This window comes from Bos indicus, chromosome 10, assembly GCF_029378745.1.
Source record: "Bos indicus isolate NIAB-ARS_2022 breed Sahiwal x Tharparkar chromosome 10, NIAB-ARS_B.indTharparkar_mat_pri_1.0, whole genome shotgun sequence".
Lineage (NCBI taxonomy): Eukaryota > Metazoa > Chordata > Mammalia > Artiodactyla > Bovidae > Bos > Bos indicus.
Window position 1 is genome coordinate 53,159,604 of NC_091769.1, and position 18,425 is coordinate 53,178,028.

Below are 18,425 nucleotides of genomic sequence, written 5' to 3' on the forward strand. Positions count from 1 at the left end.
AAACTGCTTCTTTGGGTAACTATACATAACACCAAAAACATTTCATATTCCTTTAGGATTAGTAAAAGAGTAGTTTAAGACATGGTCTGTTTTGATTGTTGATTTTTTTTTTTTACTATTATTTTGTATGGCACAAACAATGTTCTGGTTGTAATTTTACACAGAATTTTCAAGTAAATCTCTTGCAAGAGAATTTGTTAGTGATAAGCTTAAGTGCTAACAAAGCTGTGAAACTGCAATTAAGGTTTTATTTCACACCAAGTTACTAATCAAACCTGAGTCAACACAAGAAAGAAAGAGCTACATAGACCCATGTAGCCACTGCCTGTCTCCCCATCCCCTCTCCCTGTCTCCCCACCCTACCAGTCCCTACCATACACGAACACACTTCTCTTCCCTTTTCTCCCCACCCCCACCTTCCCTCTCTCCCACCCCTGACACACACACGAACACAACAGGCACATGCTTCCCTAAATTTTTATATGGGTACACATATGTATACTGAATATCTTTTTTATATATACACATCATCTCAGACATATATACGGTTCATAAAACTGAAAACATAAAGATCTTCCTCTCTGCATAGGAAAATGTTCTACAGACCTGTGGGAATATTAAAACAAAGAGGAAGAGGTCCGTAATCTCTTATCAAAAAATTCTAAAAATCAGATCATTCTGAAACGCAAACTTTTATATAACTTATTTGGTGGTAAAATCTGACCTTAACTAAAACAAGGATAGTCCTTTTTTCTCCCACTCAATGGGCATGTTAGGACATTTCAATTCAAAAATACTGCTGTATATGATTACAAGGGTCTTCCATACATCTCCCCAGGGAATATTACAAAATACACAGTCGGTTCAGTTGCTCAGTCGTGTCCGACTCTTTGCGACCCCATGAATTGCAGCACGCCAGGCCGCCCTATCGATCACCAACTCCTGGAGTTCACTCAGACTCACGTTCATCGAGTCAGTGATGCCCTACAGCTATCTCACCCTCTGTCATCCCCTTCTCCATCTGCCCTCAATCTTTCCCAGCATCAGGGTCTTCTCCAAGGAGATGGCTCTTCAGGTCAGGTGGCCAAAGTATTGGAGTTTTGGCCTCAGCATCAGTCCTTCCAATGAACACCCAGGACTGATCTCCTTTAGAATGGACTGGTTGGATCTCCTTGCAGTCCAAGGGACTCTCAAGAGTCTTCTCCAAAAACACACTTCAAAAGCATCAATTCTTCAGCGCTCAGCTTTCTTCACAATCCAACTCTCACATCCATATATGACCACTGGAGAAACCACAGCCTTGACTAGATGGACCTTTGTTGGCAAAGTAATGTCTCTGCTTTTGAATATGCTATCTAGGTTGGTCATAACTTTCCTTCCAAGGAGTAAGCGTCTTTTAATTTCACAGCTGCAATCACCATCCGCAGTGATTTTGGAGCCCAGAAAAATAAAGTCTGACACTGTTTCCAATGTTTCCCCATCTATTTCCCATGAAGTGATGGGACCGGATGCCATGATCTTCGTTTTCTGAATGTTGAGCTTTAAGCTAACTTTTTCACTCTCCACTTTTACTTTCATCAAGAGGCTTTTTAGTTCCTCTTCACTTTCTGCCATAAGGGTGGTGTCATCTGCATATTTGAGGTTATTGATATTTCTCCTGGCAACCTTGATTCCAGCTTGTGTTTCTTCCAGTCCAGCGTTTCTCATAAGACTAAATAAGTGCATGACTTTCATAAGCTCATGTTGTTAAATCAATCACCATTAGCCCTGAGTTTCTTTATTACTGAAAAAATGAAAGACGAAGACTTATAACTATAAACCTAGATATATCTGTGAAAAGTGATGACCACATAATTTAATTTTCTACAAATGTCAAAAACCAGTCACTAGATCTGGAGTATTAAGAATTTAAGTAATTTCAGGAATTTATTCAATAACTATCTACTATGTGCCAACATTATCCTGCTGCTGCTAAGTCACTTCAGTCGTGTCTGACTCCTGTGTGACCCCATAGACAGCAGCCCACCAGGCTCCCCCGTCTCTGTGATTCTCCAGGCAAGAACACTGGAGTGGGTTGCCATTTCCTTCTCCAATGCATGAAAGTGAAAAGTGAAAGTGAAGTCGCCCAGTCATGTCCGACTCTTAGCGACCCCATGGGCTGCAGCCCCCCAGGCTCCTCCGTCCATGGGATTTGCCAGGCAAGAGTACTGGAATGGGTTGCCATTGCCTTCTCTGAACATTATGCTAGGCATCCTAAATACATATGGAAAAAAATATCTATCTTCAAGAAAAGCATCAATGTGAGAAAGGAGTCACATGAGTGAATAACCAAACATGACTGGCAGGATGAATAAAATCTTACAGGAAAAAGAAGGTGAATGAACCTGGAGATAAGGTTCAAAGATGAGATGACAAGTGATCCGGTTGCACAGGAATGTGGAGTAGGTTGTGGGGGCTGAGAGGGTGCTAAGCCGATGCTGTCAGAGAAAGGCATTATGAGCAGAGGTACAGAAGTAAAGAATACATACATACATAAGGTGTTGTGTTGTGCTTAGTCGTGTCAGACTCTTTGCAAACACAAGGGAGATATTAAAACTTCTTTCTTAAAATGAAACATTAAACTATTTTGTGATGGACATCCCCTTTCTATAAAATATTCTTACAAAATAATTTTAATGAAAGATTATTCTCTGAAGGACCTAAAATTCTAGGACTGGACTAAAATTTATGAAGTATTCCCAGAAAAGTAATTTGACTTGTTATTATCTAAATAAATACAACAAACCTTATATCACTTCCTTTAATATTTAGGCTCAAGTAAAAATCACATAAGCAACAGCTTTAAATTTCATTATTTAAAGTACTTTGATGTACTTAATGTCAGTTACTCTAAAACTCCTGAATATAAATTCTTTCTTAGTTACTAACCGTGTCTCTTCAAAAAGGACCATAAATTTCCTTAAGGGCAAACACTATTATTGTAATGGTCTTTGAAGGTCCCCACAGAAATCTAGATATCTAGTAAATATTCAATTAAATATTTATTGACTAATTGTTCATTGAGATTTGGAATTTTTACCTTTTTAAAAGCAAATGCTATTGCTTCTCAGCCTTGTGACTAAGATGAAGTGTAAAAGCATATGTTACCTTAAAATATACTTGGTATTTTATCATGCTGCAGTTTTTCATTCTCAGAAAACTTTGATAAGAAACTTGATAAGAAAATCAGAAGAATGGTTAGGAATTATCTTTTGAGGAGTGTTAATCTGTACCATGCCATCATAACCCACCATCAGGTTTGATTACAACCTTTGTCCTTTAGAGGAAGTTTTATTAGTCAACAAGCTCACTTACAGCAACCACGAGAGAAATTCTAAGGGTAGTATCTGTAACTCTGAGTTTATATTTTAAGCTAATATTCTAAATAAAATATGTAATCTTAATGTTTAGATGTTTTCACGCTTTGTAATTTTCATACTATTATGAAAAACTAAAAAAATAGCATGTGAAAAGATTACTTTTTCTGTAGAAAGGCACAAATAGAAGACATGCCAAAATATTTATTGAAGGAGTAAGTAAAATAAATTACTAGAATTAAAAATTCTCTAGGTAATGTTAATGATAGATCAGATCAGTCGCTCAGTCGTGTCCGACTCTCTGAGACCCCATGAATCGCAGCACGCCAGGCCTCCCTGTCCATCACCAACTCCCGGAGTTCACTCAGACTCACATCCATCGAGTCAGTAATGCCATCCAGCCATCTCATCCTCTGTCGTCCCCTTCTCCTCCTGCCCCCAATCCCTCCCAGCGTCAGGGTCTTTTCCAAAGAATCAACTCTTCGCATGAGGTGGCCAAAGTACTGGAGTTTCAGCTTTAGCATCATTCCTTCCAAAGAAATCCCAGGGCTGATCTCCTTCAGAATCGACTGGTTGGATCTCCTTGCAGTCCAAGGGACTCTCAAGAGTCTTCTCCAACACCACAGTTCAAAAGCATCAATCCTTCGGAGCTTAGCCTTCTTCACAGTCCAACTCTCACATCCATACATGACCACTGGAAAAACCATAGCCTTGACTAGACAAACCTGTATTGGCAAAGTAATGTATCTGCTTTTGAATATGCTATCTAGGTTGGTCATAACTTTCCTTCCAAGGAGTAAGCGTCTTTTAATTACATGGCTGCAGTCACCATCTGCAGTGATTTTGGAGCCCAAAAAAACAAAGTCTGACACTGTTTCCACTGTTTCCCCATCTATTTCCCATGAAGTGGTGGGACCGGATGCCATGATCTTCGTTTTCTGAATGTTGAGCTTTAAGCCAACTTTTTCACTCTCCACTTTCACTTTCATCAAGAGGCTTTTGAGTTCCTCTTCACTTTCTGCCATAAGGGTGGTGTCATCTGCATATCTGAGATTATTGATATTTCTCCCGGCAATCTTGATTCCAGTTTGGGTTTCTTCCAGTCCAGCGTTTCTCATGATGTACCCTGCATATAAGTTAAATAAACAGGGTGACAATATACAGCCTTGACGAATTCCTTTTCCTATTTGGAACCAGTCTATTGTTCCATGTCCAGTTCTAACTGTTGCTTCCTGACCTGCATATAAATTTCTCAAGAGGCAGATCAGGTGGTCTGGTATTCCCATCTCTTTCAGAATTTTCCACAGTTGATTGTGATCCACACAGTCAAAGGCTTTGGCATAGTCAATAAAGCAGAAATAGATGGTTTTCTGGAACTCTCTTGCTTTGTCCATGATCCAGCGGATGTTGGCAATTTGATCTCTGGTTCCTCTGCCTTTTCTAAAACCAGCTTGAACATCAGGAAGTTTACGGTTCACGTATTGCTGAAGCCTGGCTTGGAGAATTTTGAGCATTACTTTACTAGCGTGTGAGATGAGTGCAATTGTGCGGTAGTTTGAGCATTCTTTGGCATTGCCTTTCTTTGGGACTGGAATGAAAACTGACCTTTTCTAGTCCTGTGGCCACTGCTGAGTTTTCCAAATTTGCTGGCATACTGAGTGCATCATTTTTCAGGATTTGGAATAGCTCAACTGGAATTCCATCACCTCCACTAGCTTTGTTCGTATAACTATCACTATAAAAACATATGGGAGTAACTTCCGGCTCAAGATGGCAGAGTAGAAGGGCCTGAGCTCATCTTCTCCAGCAAGAGCACCAAAATTGCAACTAGCTGTTGAACAACAACCACTGACAGGAGGATGCTTGAACTCGCCAAAAAAAAAGACATCTCACACTCAAAGATATATAATTGCTGCAGTTCATGGGGTCGCAAAGAGTCTGACACAACTGAGCGACTGAACTGAACTGAATCATGATGAAAAAGCAGAAAGTTATGTTCAGATAAAGGGACAAGATAAAATCCCAGAAAAACAACGAAATGAAGTGGAGACAGGCAGTCTTCCAAGAAAAGAATTCAGAATAATGATAGTGAAGATGATCCAGGATGTCAGAAAAAGAATGGAAGCAAAGATTGAGAAGATCCAAGAAATGTTTACCAAAGACCTAGAAGAACTAAAGAACAAACAAACAGATAAGTAACACAGTAAAAGGAATCAGTAGCAGAATAACTGAGGCAGAAGAATGGATAAATAACTTGGGGACAGAATGGTGGAAATCACTGCCACAGAACACAGTATATAAAAAAGAGTGAAAAGAAATGAAGACAGCCTAAGAGACCTCTAATACAACATTAAGCGCACCAACATTTGCATTATAGGGGTCCCCGAAGGAGAGAGAGAGAAAGGACCTGAGAAAACATTTGAAGAGATAATAGCTGAAAACCTTCTGAACATGAGAAAGAAAATAGTCAACCAAGTCTAGGAAGCACAGAGAGTCCCAGGAAGAGTAAACCCAAGGAGGAACACACCAAGACACACAGTAATCAAACTGACAAAAATTAAAGACAGAGATAAAATAGTAAAAGCAGCAAGGGAAAAATGACAAGTAACATACAATGAACTCCCATCAGGCTATCAGCTGATTTCTCAACAGGAACTCTACTAGCCAGAAGGGAATGGTATGATATATTTAAGGTGATGAAAGGGAAGAACCTATAACCAAGAATACTCTACTCAGCAGGACTCTCCTTCAGATTTGATGGAGAAATCAAAAGCTTTCCAGACAAGAAAACATTAAGAGAATTCAGCACCAGCAAACCAGCTTTACAACAAATGCTAAAGGAACTTCTCTAGGCAGGAAAAAGAGAAGGAAAAGAAAATAAACCCCAAACAATTAAGAAAACGGTAATAGGATTATACATATCAATAATTACCTTAAATGTAAGTGGATTAAATACACCAACCAAAAGACACAGACTGGGCGGATGAAAACACAGTGCATGTATGCACTTCCACTTACCACATCACTCTGCCTGACCCCCCCAAATTGTATGTAATTATTTTATATTGTTAAGTTAATTGTGTTCCCATTACGGCTTGCAACTGTAATTGTCTTTTATTTTTTTTTTGTCTGGCTATTGATTGTGAAAACTGACAAACATCTTTTATAATTGTGATTATGTAACTATTACTTAATACCACTCTATCATGATTGGTTAACAGAAAAACAATAGAACTCTTTATGACCAAAACTAGAATCTAACGGAAAAACCTGTGATCACTTTTTAAAATCCAGATGCATATCAGAATTATCTTGAGATTTTTTGAAAAATACAAATGCCCAGTATTGCTTTTTTTCTCCAGAACTCCAGATATGTTTTCAACGAGCATTCGTGTTTAAAAACAACTAGACTATACAATGATCTTTTTACTTTTATCTAGCTTGTTTCACTTTTTCTATTTCATATTCAGTGCCCCCATTTCATTTAGCTTCTATTCTCCAATTTTTCTATCTCTTTTTTTTTTTTATGATGTTCTTCCTGAAGCCTTTATTAAGTGTTTCAGAAAAGCTTTTCTATATATATATATATATTTTAAGAAAACTTATGAATTTTTGCCTAACTAAAAAAATTATGACATTTTGATTCCACTTGTTTGACTAAATGTGAATACAATACTAGATTTCTAATTAAAAATAGATACACAACAAGCAACAAAGGTTAACTGTATAGCATAGGGAACTACAGTCAGTATCTTGTAATAACTTATGATGGAAAATAATTTCAAAAATAATATATGTGTATTTGTGTAACTGAATCACCTTGCTGTGCACCTGAAACACTGTAAGTCAACTATACTTCAATAAAATATGTATTAAAAAAAATATGGGTAGGGAAAAAGCACTTGATGAGCTTTAGCAGTAAAAGGAACTATTCTTTCTATAACTGAAGGACAAATGCACAATTGAAAAGGTGATTATGTTTAAAAGACTGGGTCCATGAATATACTTGAGTATTTAAAAAAGAAACAGCCTGAGGTAAACAAGTGTTAAGAATATAAGTGAAATAATACACATTACTGTAAATATTAAAAGATAAAACTAAGGATATTTCCCACATGAGGAAGAAAATGAACTTATTTATTTAAAAGCTTTGATTATATATACCTTGCTTTCAGAAATAAAAATATCCCTTGAAGCTGCCTATAAAGTGATTTTAATTGAAAAACCAATCCTCATTAATTCTTAATACCAATTTTTAAATATTACAAGACAGGATTTAAACGAGAACGCAAATAATAAAATATTACATACATTACAAAATATTTCTAATGATTATTTAGGCTTGTAATCTTGATGTGTATTGCAAGAATTTCATATCAATCCTTTCATTTTACTGAGGACTACAACCAAAGTCATTCTTTAAAAAAAAAGAAAAATCAAGCTTTTATTTTTGGGGGCAGTTTATTTCAACTGATTATTTGCACCATAGCCCTGTCTATAGCTGGCTGAACTTGAAGTCTGATTTCTTTTGTCTTTGTTGTTTTGTTATCCTTTGAAAACTCCTATTGATAAAGAAGTGAGGGCCCATTATTACCTGGGTAAAGGGAAAGTACCCTCAAAGAAGGATTATATAATTGACATAATAGCATAACCATGAGGTTCTGAAAGTACAGCTACAAGTAGTGTCCCCACCAGTATATTTCCACTCAATTTACACCATGATCTATTTGTAAAAGGAGTATCTTACAGGTAAATAAAACTGACCTGGGACTATACAGCTAGCTTTTCTTTTCCCTTTTCATTTTCCAGTAAGCCCAGACTGTTGTATAATAACTATCTCAAAAGCCATAAAGTCTGTTTTTCTTTGAGTTGCCATCTCATGAACACTAGAAGCTTCAATTTTCTTTTAGACATTATAGCATGTATAATACCTGACTTTAAATGCATTAAGCAACTTTTATTTTTACTAAAATAATAATCCTCTGATCCCTCTACATGATTACTCCTGAGACTTCAACAAGCCCCAGTGTGTTTGACTTCAGTGGTGGCTATAATCAAAGACAGAGGAAACAGCTTGATACTGAAAACTCTACCACGAGTTCTATACTTCATCATGGAATCATGAGTTGCAACCAACAGCTGTTCCACTCATCAGCTATTTTAAACCATTTAATATGATCTGTAGCAAGACTAATTCTTTTCTAAATAAGCATGTCAACACTTAAACCAAAACTATGCTGTTCTTCAAAACCGTCTTCTTGAAAAGTTTAATACTTTATGTATGCTACTACTTTACAAATAATTTCAGAACTTTCTTTTCAGAAATCTCCATCACAGAAAATTTACTAATCATATTAAGAAATCACTCTCCTTACTGTGTAAACATTGGATTAATACTCCTGGCCTGGCTTTTCCAGCTGTCCTTCCCACTAGCCCCTCTATTCCCACATTCCCTTAAATCTGACCCCTGCCTTTTTCTTTCTTCTGGTTTTTGAAATCAACACACTGAGATTTTAAAGAGTCGGAATGAACCTTGAAGCAACCCAGGATAATGGACGGTGAAACGAAAGAAATAGATCTGGAAGTCAATGATCATACTCATGCTTCTTGCTTGCTTCTATCATGGGAAACAATTTGCTAATGGCCATGAATGAGTATTTTTTTTTTTTTTTTTTATGATTTCCGTATTTTCTCTTGAAAGAATTGTCTTCCAAGCCAACAGTTTTCAAGATAACATTTGGGGGTTTAAAAGAGGTATGTTTCAAAATATTAACTTAAGTCCGTGCATTCTGAGTTCTGCCCACCTGGGGTGACTTATACCTTACCTCCTCCCCTCCAACACTCCATAGTCATTCTTATCATTGCTCATCAAGCCCTGCGATAAGACGAACCTCCTCCACAACAGTCAGTACTCTAACTTGAGGCCAACCCAAACCATCAAGAGTGCTCAAATGCAAATGAACGATGCTCAGAAATTATTTCCTAAACTGAACTTGGGTGGAAGGGCTAGGAAACAGCATGAATTTTTGGTAGACAAAGCAACCTCAGTTATCAGGAGAGGTGCCCTTTTTATCCTCTACTTTGTAAAATGATAGCATATTCTAAGTATCTTAGGGGTCAATAACCAGAGTAGACGACGGTGATTTGGCCCAATACTGAGCAATATAGCTGATTTTTCAACTAAATCATGGTTATGAAGAAAAATCTACATTTCTTAAGAAAACAGCTAAAAGATCATTTAAAACAAACAGAAACTGCTTAAGATTAAATTGGATTGGAGAAATTTTCCTTTTGTCTCTGTAATGCTTCTTTTGTAACCTGATAAATCAAGGTCACCTTCTATATACTGATACATTACTGTGTTTCATGTAAATTTATACACATTGTTTCCAAACCATAAACTCTCCTTACCAGCTAATGGGCCACTAATTAACTGTATACATGCAGATTCACTTCTGATTGCATTTGCCTCAACTCAGAGATTCAAATTCAACTATTCAAGTGCGGTATGTTTAGAAAATGAGGTACCTAAAGATTGTTTACATATATATGTATGTATATGTCTTGTACATATGTACATATACATATATGACAAGGAGTATGACCAAGCAGGTGTAGAGGTTTTTGTAATTAAAGCTCAGGAAAGAAGATGAAAACTAGGTATTAGAAATAGGACTCCTAATGTCTGATGTGGAAGGGAATTTAAATAAGGAAAGGATACCCTGATCCAAGTCAGAGAGCTCAGCCTTGCTCATGCCTTAGGTTTTAAAGAGCACAGCAAAGGATCAGATATAATCACTGAATAAGGAAAATTTTCCAAAGCTTTCCTCCTTGCTCACACATACGCACCTGTCTCTGGGTCCATAATGAGAAATGAGCAGGCATCCATTAGTCTTAAGTGATAGAATCAGAAAAGTAGTAAGCACATGAAGAAAGAAGACATAAACTACTCAATTTAGATAAAAGAAGAATTAATAAAACCACTGAAACTTTTGGGGAAGGAGTACAATGTTTTCAGTAATTAGGGTTAATAAACAAATTCACTGCATAATGCTCATCTAATTTGAAATATGTAAAATTTTCATAAAATTTTAAATATTTTTAAAATTGAAAGATAATTGCTTTACAGAATTTTGTTGTTTTCTGTCAAACCTCAAAAAATATGAAACGCTTCACAAATTTGTGTGTCATCCTTGCGTAGGGGCCGTGCTAATCTCTATAGTGTTCCAATTTTAGTATATGTACTTCCGAAGTAAGCACTATAAATCATTTCTGTTTAAAGCTTATTTTATTGTCCTGGGTTAATAGATACAAAAATATGTAAGGACTCATCTTCGTTTGCAGTTTTAATCCGTAAACCTGTTTTTCCAAAAATCAAATTTCACAACTGTAAAATCACCAATGAGATTTTCAGAAATATAAGTTTTAAGGTTCATACTTCCTACTTTATGTTTTTAGATACATCTATTAATATTTCCATGTTTCAGTAGTCTGTGGATTTTAAGATTTGGTATGATAAAATCTATTAGCACTTTCCCAATTATTAATACAAGGCAAAGTAAGAAGCAGTGAAATTCAAGTTAATATACTGAAATGTCAAATCTCTCAGGAATCTATTTTCTTAAATAATTATTAAAACATTTTGTACTCCACAATATGCGTTTCTCAAAATTGAAACACATGGTGATCTAAACTTTAGGTACTGACCTTGTAATTAAAACTTTCTAGTTTGATCAATAATGTTCCTATCAATACAAGGTAACGTACGCAAATGGTTCAACAATGCACCTACTTCACATTTTCCTTTTTAAAGAAAACATTATTTTAAATGTTTTATTAAGTATTTTTAAAGAAAACCCTAGAGATAACTTGAATTTATACTCAAGTAGATTATCACAGGCTACAGATAATAATGGCTTCCCAGGTGGCGCTCATGGTCAAGAATCCACCTGCCAATGCAAGAGATCTAAGAGACAGGTTCGATCCCTGGGTCGGGAAGATCCCCTGGAGAAAGGAATGGCAACCCACTCCTGTAATCTTGCCTGGAGAATCCCATGGACAGAGAAGCCTGAAGGGCTACAGTCCATAGAGTCACAAGGAGTTGAACGGACTAGCACAAAGATAATAATATTTGTGGACCTAAGTAAATCTAGATTTCCTTTTATTAATTTCCCATAATTTAAGAAATGTGTACATAGGTAATTCATGAAAACTCTTCTAGTCTTTGAACAAAAAGGAAGATAAGGACAAAAATCATTCAATATTTTTAGTTACCATACTGATCTGGTTAAAAGATTATTGAGAAGAGGAGTTTATATTGTAGTTAAATTTAAAATTATGAGCTTACTTAAAATACAAGATATAGAGAGCTGAAAAAAATTAAAAAGATACAGGATATAGAGGAATAATCTAAACAACACCAACAGGACACAACTAAACACGCCACCTCACCTGCCCACCCGTCCCCAACAAAAGAGACATGCACAACCAAAGCAATGGCCAATCAGAAAGTCAGCGCCAAGAACAAGGTGTGTGTGTGGTGGCAACGGGCAGTGCTGGGCTAGATGTAAAAGACCTGAATAGTTATTCTGGATTGGACCTGGTTTGAACAGATCAACTGCAAATAACAGTTTAGAATAAACTGAAAAATACAAGCATGGATTAGGTAAAATAAAAATCTGCTGATATGGAAAAGCAGAAATTAACATAAAAAAGCATATATTAAAAGAACATGTACAAAATAATATATTACCAGTAAAGAAATACAAGTATACATATATACACACAGAAGAATATCTAGAAGAACACTAAAGTATTAACTATGTCATCTCTAGGTGATGGGAATATGGTGTTTTTAATTTTCTTATTTTTGCTTATTTATATTTTTTCACTTTCCGTATGCATATGTGTGTATATATTACTTTACAAATGACATTTTCAGTACTGCAAAAGAAAAATTTATATGCTTTTTTCATATCACTGAATGCCACTGTTTAAATTCTAGACCCCTTAACTATACTGTATCATTCATTACACAAGATACATGTAATAAATAAATAACATATATTTATCAGTCACCTTTTCGAAGAGCTAATTTAGCTGAAAGCTGTCAATGTAAAATGCCAATTATCCAATACAGTAGCCATCCAATGTAAGTGATTATTTAATAATACAAGACACCTGGCACTAGTGGGTAAAGAACATGTCTGCCAATGCAGGAGATGTAAGAGATGTAGGTTCAATTCCTGGGTCAGAAGATCCCCTGGAAAAGGGAATGGCAACCCACTCCAGTATTTTTGCCTGGAGAATCCCAAGGACAGAGGAGCCTGGTGGGCTACAGTCTACAGGGTCACGAAGAAGCCAACACGACTGAAATGACTTAGCATGCACACACACATGACTTCCAATCAGTGGCATGTACCTGCCTCAAATGAAAAACAAAATAATCGTTTTCATATTTCCCAACAGAGTAAACTACAGAAAGTAATGTAACTTGAAAGCATAAAAATATCTGATTTCTAAAATATAAAACCTGTAGTTGAGTTGGGAGGAAAAATACACAGATTCACAATGACACAAGTAACAGATGCCTTTACTCCTGACTAATCAATTAATAATGATACATCAATATAAACTTGAGTTAATACAAAACAATAGCAACAATATTGATTTTAAAAAATAAAGCAACTTAGTAGAAATACTATACACAAAGAATGCTTATGTATAAAAGTAGAGCTTCAAATATTTGTATCAAAAGTAAAATGTTAAATTCAAAGAGAAAAGTAAAAATACAGAAAGGCAAAAGAATGTACAAGGAAAGAGCCTGACAAAATAGCAAAATACCTATCAGAAGAACTAAGAGATCAGCAAGTAATACGGAAAAGGCAATACATTAAAATTCACAACAAAATTTACACCCACATGAAAAAGAAAGCAAAAGTCAAGTTTCAAAAAGATGACATATCCTCCAAGGTTACAGCAGCAGAAAAAAAAAAGATTAGTCTTTCAAAAATTACTAGATTACACTAAAACTGAAGGTTAATGAAATAGTTCAATAAAACAATTATAACATTTTTGTTACACTTCACACTTTCATGTATATTATTCTGGGGTGACACAATGAAATTGTGCGTCACTCTCTTTTTAAAGACTGGCACTTTGATATTTTAAGAAACTTACTCAAGGTCACACTGTTTATTGCAGGGACAGAAATCCAACTCTACATCCTTACTTGATATGACTATTAAGTAGTCTACTTGTATCAGTTACCTACTTATTATCACTGTATTACATCATTTTTATTGTTTATGTGTCACTCCCATTCCCTTAGTTCCACTAGGACTATAACTCCTTGGGGGCAAGGATTATACCTGCCTCTAGTCATCTTTGTAGTACCATCACCTGTCATTGTATATTTTTATAAGTACTTAAAAAAATATGTTAATGAACATACATAAAGGTAATCAAAGAAACCTAACATATGGAGAATTTATTTAATTACTTGTATAATATAACATCACAAATTCCACTCATATAAATGTGCAGCATAGGCAGCCATACCAGTCAACGATCACATTCCCTAATCCCAACTAGATGAGACAGGGGTGACTAATCTGTGACTAGTCAATCCACTGGCTTATTAATAATAAAATGTTCTTTCTTGTGAACTGGACCCAAAAGTCAGATATAAAGGCAGTACTTAAGTTACAGATATTGTGAATTTGGGCAAAGTGATAAATAAGTAAAGGAAGCTGGTCTGTAAAAGGAACAAGAGCAAAAAGCAGACATCCATCTGGGGAATCTGAATCAAGGATGCTATTGGCTCCCAACGGACAGAGAAAACAGATTCACTTCTAAGCACTTCATGACAGGTTTCAGATATTTGGATACCACCTATTACTATAATAAGCTTTCAACCAAGGATGAAACATGAGGACTAACGTGTAACACTAAATAGGTAAAACCAATAACTATCGTTAGGACAGAGACGTTTCATACAGAAGGAATCAGTATGTAGTGTTTTACTTCAACTGGCTTAATGCTTTTGATATGTAATCATGTACATGCTTATCAATATTTTGTTTGATTGCTGAGTACGTTTCCTTGATGTAGATGTGAGTTATCTGTATTATTTTTAAAAACTGCTTGCCAGTTGATAAATATTTGGATGGTTTTCCATTTGGTATTAATATGAGTAAGTCCTCCATGATGATTCTCCCAAAAAAAAAATGTATATACACGTTTCATTTCTCTTGGATGAATTCCAGGGAGTGGGAATGTTGGGTTATATGGTAAGTGTATGTTGAATTTGTAAGAAAATGTTAAGCTGTTTTCCTAAGGTGTCTAGATTATTTTTCATTTCTATTTGACACAACACAGCCATATTTGGTATTAGGATTTATTGTTGTTTTAATTTAGTCATTCTAACTGATTATAGAGTGATTCACTGTGGTTTTAATTTGCATTTCTCTGATATCAATGTTAATGACACTGAACATATTTACAAGTACTGTTGGCCACTGATGTATCTTCTTTGATGTAGTGTAGTTTTAGATAATTTTGCCTTATTTTTTAAAAAAATTGAGTTGTCAGATATTTGGTTATAAGTTCTTTCTGTATTACAAGTCCTTTGGTGAATTAAAAAATCACATTTATACAGTAACAGGAACACTGTTAAGAATTTTGATGTACAATTTGCATTACCATCAAGTGACAAAATAACAAAATAAAAATATATAAACATTTTTGTTTGGTCTCTTCCTGGTCATATACTATCTTATTCTCATTCCTCCAGTATATGACTATCCAGCGTTTCTCTCAAGCACACTGTGCTTGCTTTCTAAAAATACTACCAAATACGCTCACATCATAAGTCAGAGTCTATTTCCTCTATTATTCCCCAATTCTCAAGAATGCATGGTTCATAACAAGTAATATTTACTGAATAACTCAAGTTACAAAATAAAAAGAATTTTGTTTGGGGCTCAGAAAAGTCAATGGATTAATATTTTAAATAGAAATCAACAGAATATCAAGTCACAAAATTCTGATATTAAAAATAACAACCTATGAAACTTTCAAAACACATTATAACTAATAAAATACTATGTTTTCAATAAACTTTAGATCAGGAGCTTCCAATCCTGAAGACTCAATTTTTGGAATATAAGGCACAAGAGAAGTAAATCAAACTGCTACCATTCAACACAAGAAGCATGAGTCAAAGCACACAAGATAATAGACAAAAACCAGTGACCTAAGCAAAATGTCAGCAAACCAAACACTGAATATTCTATAGGAGATTTATTAACAGAGTATTAAATCAAGAGCTAAACCATGTTCTAAACTGTCTGTTGCAATAATATGGTAAACATCAGTCACATGAGTCTATTTAAATATAAATTTCAAATAATTAAATTTTAAAGCACTGCCTCAGTTGTACTAGCCACATTTCAAGCGCTTATTAAGCACATTTAACAAAGAATTTTAAAATTTTCATCACTGCAGAAATTCTAACATACAGTGCCAGCCTAGGGTATTTGGCAGACCCAACTGAGAGTTTAAGGGAGTCTTATTCTTCTCAAGACTTTTTTTCCTATTTTTTTCCTGTTTGAAGGAAATAGAGCATTTGACTTTAGGATTTAATTATTCTTATTGAATATTATTTTTTTAAGTATTTACACCATATAAATAAGGTAATAAATACAAATAATGGAGTATAAATACCTTCCCTTGGGAGGTAACTACAATATTGAAATTAGCTTTATCATTCCCTTGCTTTTAAAATAACTTTACCAAATATATTTACCTAAAAATGTAGTGTTTTATTATACAGAGTGAAGTAAGCCAGAAAGAAAAACACCAATACAGTATACTAATGCATATATATGGAAATTAGAAAGATGGTAACGATAACCCTGTATGCGAGACAGCAAAAGAGACACAGATGTATAGAACAGTCTTTTGGACTCTGTGGGAGAGGGAGAAGGTGAGATGATTTGGGAGAATGGCATTGAAACATGTATAATATCATACATGAAACAAATCGCCAGTCCAGGTTCGATGCATGATACAGGATGCTTGGGGCTGGTGCACTGGGATGACCCAGAGGGATGGTACGGGGAGGGAGGTGGGAGGGGGATTCAGGATGGGGAACACGTGTACACCTGTGGCGGATTCATGTTGATGTATGGCAAAACCAATATAATATTGTAAAGTAATTAGCCTCCAATTAAAATAAATAAATTTATATTAAAAAAAGAGAAATATGTAGTGTTTTGCTTTGCCTGTTTAATTTTATATCAGTAGAATGTAGATGCAGATGTAAGCTATTACATATAGAACGGATAAACAAGATCCTACTGTATAGCACAGAGGACTATATTCAATATCCTATGATAAACCATAATGGAGAAGATTTTAAAAAATAATGTGTGTATATGTATACATATACCCACATCTGAATCACTTTGCTGCACAGCAGTAATTAACACAACATTGTATTAATAAATCAACTATACTTCAAAAAAATTTTAAAGCTCAGTATTGTTCAAAAAAGTTAGGCCTAAATCAATGAAATCATCACCTACATACCAAAGCTATGGTACACATACAAAGCTTAAGGCTTCAAATGAATTCTCTTAAAAAAAAAAGGAATGTTTTTCATATACTGTATATTCAATTGATCATAACACCTTGTGTATCAAAAACATATTATAAGATACTGAAATCAATCCTCTGTATATAGTTGCTATATACAAATATCTTTTTTTCCTTTCCTTCTCTTTTCTCTTCACTGTAGAGCAGCAATTATTAAAGTGTGGTCCCTCAAAATCAGCAGTATCAGCTCACAGGGGAACTTGTTAGAAATGCAAATCCTTTGCCCCATCCCTAACCCAATGAATCAAAACCTCTGGGGATGAGGTCAAGAGTCATGTTATAGAACAAGCCCTCTAAGTGACTATGATATGTGCTAAAGTTTAAGAACCTCTAGAGAAGTATTTCAACAATCAGCATACACAAGAGGTTAAACATGAACAGAAATTTCTGTTGACCAACAAACTCAATAATGAAAAATAGACTGTATACCCTTTCTTCACTTGTTAAACTTTAGAAATTTCAACTGACCCTAAAATATTACTTTCAAAACAACCTGACTGGCCAAAATACACAAAAAACAGCAAAGCTACAAATTTAACTTTCTCCATATACATACATAGTTCTCCTCCCTCCCCATATATAGTGGTGAGAGATTTTATATTTACATATATATTTTTTAAATCTTAACGGTGTATATTTTTTAATTAACTTTTCTCCTTATGGTCTCTCTCTTTTTTAAACTATTTTTCCCATATGCACATTGCCCAACTGCCTTTATTGGCAAATACTATATGTGTCCTTTTCTAATTTTTCTAACAGGGAGATTCTTTTTTCTTGGAAATCTATAAAGGATGTGTATATATTAAGGCTCTCAAACTGCTGTTATATATTATAAATTCTTTCTCAAATGTTTAGTTTGCCCTTACACATTTTAACTTACATTTATAACATGTGAGTTTGGCTTTTTTAATTAAAATATTTTCACATACAGATAAACACAAAATAATGTGAGATGCATGTTTCCAACAGTCAGACTGAACAAATGTTATCTTTTTACCATAGTCATTTCATACCTCAAAGATGAACTATCACAAGGATACAGGATGCTTGGGGCTGGGGCACTGGGATGACCCAGAGGGATAGTACAGGGAGGGAAGTGGGAGGTGGGTTCAGGATGGGGAACACGTGTACACTCGTGGCAGATTCATGTTGATGTATGGCAAAACCAATACAATATTGTAAAGTAATTAGCCTCTAATTAAAATAAATAAATTTAAATTTAAAAAAATCACAAACAGAACTTTTTCTGGAATAAAATATTTACATACTTTCCTTTGAGTTTTTCTTTTTTTTAAGACATAGTTCTTTCTTACTCTCAAATCAGAGAAACACAGAAAATTTAATATATTATGGGACATTTCAAACATATACAAAAAAGAGACAGCTTTAACTATTATCAATTCATTGTCT

At 34.9% G+C, this 18,425-nt stretch overlaps 1 protein-coding gene and 1 non-coding gene across 8 annotated transcripts in view; both read right to left on the reverse strand.

Annotated features, from left to right (window-relative positions):
- TCF12 (transcription factor 12) overlaps positions 1-18,425 on the reverse strand; it is a 393,181-nt gene that overhangs the window by 318,415 nt on the left and 56,341 nt on the right. The gene's annotated exons all lie outside the window — the stretch shown is intronic.
- Positions 10,513-10,616, reverse strand: LOC139185557 (U6 spliceosomal RNA). The gene has a single exon (XR_011569126.1). It is a non-coding gene; the product is annotated as a U6 spliceosomal RNA (small nuclear RNA).